Source organism: Dipodomys ordii, unplaced genomic scaffold, assembly GCF_000151885.1.
Source record: "Dipodomys ordii isolate 6190 unplaced genomic scaffold, Dord_2.0 Scaffold27, whole genome shotgun sequence".
NCBI lineage: Eukaryota > Metazoa > Chordata > Mammalia > Rodentia > Heteromyidae > Dipodomys > Dipodomys ordii.
This window is the reverse complement of record NW_012267243.1, coordinates 9,066-13,383: the sequence shown is the minus strand read 5'-3', so window position 1 is coordinate 13,383 and position 4,318 is coordinate 9,066.

Below are 4,318 nucleotides of genomic sequence, written 5' to 3'. Positions count from 1 at the left end.
CAGAGTTCAAGCCCCACGACCGACCAAAAAATAAAAAAAAACTATGTAAGAATTTAAATAAAATATTTAATAATAAAATTATGTATTATATTCAAAATATTAATGAAATAATAAATGTAATAATTCATTAAATATATAAGCAGTCAGTTGCATATTTATTATAAATATAAATAGTTTTCCTTTACATATTGTTATAAATATATACATTTCTATATATTCAATTTTTTTCTGATTCTAAAGTTTGAACTTAGAGCCTCATGCCCTTGCTCAAGTTGTTTGTTTAGTTGGCACTCTACCACTTGAGCCATGTTTCTAGGCTCTCATTTTACTGGTTATTTGGAGAGAGATTCTTGCAGACCTCTGCACAGACTGCCCACAAATAGCCATCCTCTAGATCTCAAACCTTCTGGTTAGGCAGAATTATAGGTGTGAGCCACTGGCACCTGGCTGCATGTTATGCATTTACAATTGATGCCTACTATCTTTTAAAAATACTATTATTACTTTGTTGTACTGTTATTACCTGTTGATGTTTCTCTGCTATCAGATTAAGAGCAACTTCAAGATCTGGACATTGCTACATTTCTATCAATTTCCCTGTGCATCTGTCATGATACCTGGCAGACACTAAGCACCATAATTGTTTGTTGAGTGAAGGGATCAATGAATCAGCAATTGAAAAATGTGTTTGGATGCTGCTGTTAAAGAGGGAAAGTATCAAAGCATACATCTAGAACATATATCATATCAAATCATCACATCATATCAAATAAATCACATTAAGTGACAGGAATCTAGCTTTGCAACCACCCATTCCATATTCCGGTCTGTTTACCTAATTTTATTATCACCACCAAAGAAAGTAAATTGCACCCAGACTTTTGGGCTTCATGGATAGGCCAGCTGGTATCGGTTCATAGCTGCCTAAGTGCTAAATGTTACTGCCATGTGGATATACTTGAACAAAATCACTGTCAAAGGATTCCAGAAACTAGCGTTGGATACAACACTTCTACACTTTCCAAAGGAATAGGCATGGAGTTAGAAAAGCCTACCAATATATATACGACCTGAAGAGGTTGTCTCTCCTTTCTCAGGCACATCTGTGTATTTCTTGTTTCCAAGTGTGTGGTAAAGCATCCTAAGTTATATGTGTACCAGTATATGTTTTTATATATGTAAGATTTTTCCAACGTGCCTCATTTTCAATGGAAATGCTACAATGTTCCTAAATCTACATTTGCCCTTTCAACTACATTTACCCTTTATAAGACATATGCTTTATAAGACATATGCTTTCAGCTAGGAAGTTTGCTTATATGTATGCATGCATGAGTTTGCATGTGCATAAAATAGAAAGGGGTGCTCGAAAGTGAGTTAGATATCTAGAAAAAGATTTTATTATTCACATTAAACATACCTTATTATGTTGGAAAGTTTTATTTGGTTCCAGAGAAAACAATCATACCTATAGAGTAATGGTTCAATAAATAAACACTGCTGTTCACAGGCATATGATAGAAGTTCTAGGAAAATGCTAAGGATTGTGGATAAATGAGTCATATTATATATGTTTGTCCAAAATACAAAAGATATCATCATGTGGGTTATAGTATACCAGAGAATGCTTTTTCTAGCTGCAGTGAGACAGAAAGTCCTCAAGAGAAGGATCTGGATTCATTCTTAAGGTATGATCCAAATTTTTATTGGTGGAGAAAGGCATGGTGAAAAGAAAATTCTCAGAAAGGGACTTTAACAAACAAAAGGTAGGGTTGGAGGGGGACAAAGCTAGCAGATTGCAAGGTAGCTTAGGGATTCTTCCACATGCTTTTCCAGAGTAGGGTTTCTATGCTGAGAAGTAACAGGAGGACAATGGACAGAAAGAATGAGAATGGCTATTGTATTAATCAGGACTCATTTGTTTGTAAATAGCTGAAATTAAAATTAATTAGTTAATTATGACCCTTTAAGGAAACAATACAAAGAACAACAGCAAAAGAAAATAACAGCCCCAGCCCTCCAGCTTGGAATCACTTTGGGGAAGTTCAGAGCACAAGAACTTAGAGATGGTAAAACAGGGATTTTGTTGTCTTAGAAATCTAAATGTCCACCCCTTTCTTTAATTTTCTTCCTTTCTTTCCCTATATTTTCTATTTGATTTTAGTGCCCTGCATCTTGAATATTCATTTATCTAATTTGGGGAGGTCAAGGGGAATAACAAAATGCTGAAACAAGGGCACACAATGGCCCATTGCAACAATGCTACTCACAAGACACTATGTTGGAAATGAACTTTACAACTTCTGGGAAGGGCAGGGATCATAGGAGAAAAACAAAGGAGGGGGTGAGAATGTTTGACAAGAAATGTACTCATTACCTTACTCATATAACTGTAACCCCTCTGTACAGCATCTTTACAATAAAATAAAGTTTAATAAAAAGTTGGAGAGGATAAAAAAGAAATCCAAATTTCTTTTATTTTCTTCCTTTGTTTAGTTATATTTTCTTCTAACACCTATAGTGCATATGAGAACTGGGAATGATGATGACCACTTGTAGTCCCAATTCTCTATCCTTTCATGGTTGTGATGTGAGAATGTAGTGAGTCCTGTGACCATACTAGTTAGATCACATGACATGGCTGATCACATGACAGTGAAAAGGTACAGTATGATGGTGACCTGGTCACCCTAAGAGAACTGAGGAAACTGAGAGCAGACATGACCATCCGGGTTCTTTATACCATGCAAAGAGTTTTGTTCTTTCATAAATTTATTCATTAATGTATTTTTTTAAATTTTGTCTTCTAAATAATTGGGAGCCATTGGGACAGTGTTCATCTAGTGAGTAGCCCAAGCAAAATAGAGATTTAATGATTTCCAGGATGGAGTCACATAGGAAAGAATCAGCTCTGAGATGCCCAGCAAAGAGTAAACAAGACTGCACCAAGGAATGAAAAAGGAGAGAGAAAGAAAGCAACCAGTTGGATGCCATCACAAAATAGAAAAGACTTCAGTGAAATTAGGACAGAAGAGTGAAAGATGAGCTTGCTCAAGCAGGGTGAGAGGGATTTTTATTTATTCATTTATTTTAATTATCTTTAAGTAGTTGTACAAAGAAGTTCCCATTCTATGAAACAGATGTGAATACAAAGTGTCTTACAACATTGTTGCCCATCTCTCTTAAACCCATCCCTTCTCTCACTTTTTTTCTTTAATTGAGATTAGGCGATTACATAAACTTCACGTTTCACAGTATTGTGGAATAGTGCTACTTAGAGTCACAAACACATTTTAACTTTCACGAGGCAAATTGTCATTATCATGGACTATACAGTTTGTGAATTCTATGAGCTTTGACATTACAAGTTATTTTTTCCACATCAGGTGATGTTCACATTTCTTTCCTTTTGCTTAGTGTGGGCTGTTCCCACTTATTCTGTTCCTCCTCCTGGCTTCCCTCTGTTGTGTGCATATATCTACCATATATATGTTCCAGAAAATGGAGTCATTTAGCAATGATATGACAAAATGGGTGGCTGTCCTTTGTTTCTTGAGTCCTGTTGGCCATATCTTCTTATATTTTGGCTTTAGCATCGACATATCAGGGAGACCATGTGCCGTTTACCTCTTTGTTCTTAGGTTACTTTGCTCAAAATAATCTGCTCTAGTTCCATCCATTTCCCTGCAAATGCCATTATATTTTCCTTTCTAAAGGCTGCATAATATTCCATTGTATAAAGGTACCACAATTTTTGGGTCCACTCATCAGTAGTGGGGCATCTGGGTTGTTTCCAAATCTTGGCTATTGTGGACAGTACTGCAATAAACATGGAGGTGCATGTGTCTTTGTATACTGGTTCCTGTTGTTCAGGGTAGATGTCTAGAAGTGGTATGGCTGGCTCATAGGGGAGGTCTATATTTAGCTTTCTGAGGACCCTCCAGACTGCTTTCCAAAGTGGTTGTATTAGTATATATTCTCACCAGCAATTCAGTGGGGTTCCTCTTTCTCCGCATCCCCTCCAGCATTTGTCATTGGCTGACTTGAGGATGTGGGCCATTTTGACTGGGGTAAGGTGGTATCTCAGTGTTGTTTTTATTTGCATTTCCTTCACAACCAGGGATGGTGAACATTCCCTCATGTGTTTCTTTGCCATTTTTATCTCTTCTTCTGGGAAGTCTCTCTTTAGTTCCCTTGCCCATTTCATGATTGGTCTGTTAGATTTGTGAGGGGTTAGTTTCTTGAGTTCCCTGTATATAATGGATATCAGACCCTTGTCTGATATTTTGCTGGTAAATATTTTTCCCAATTAGTTGGC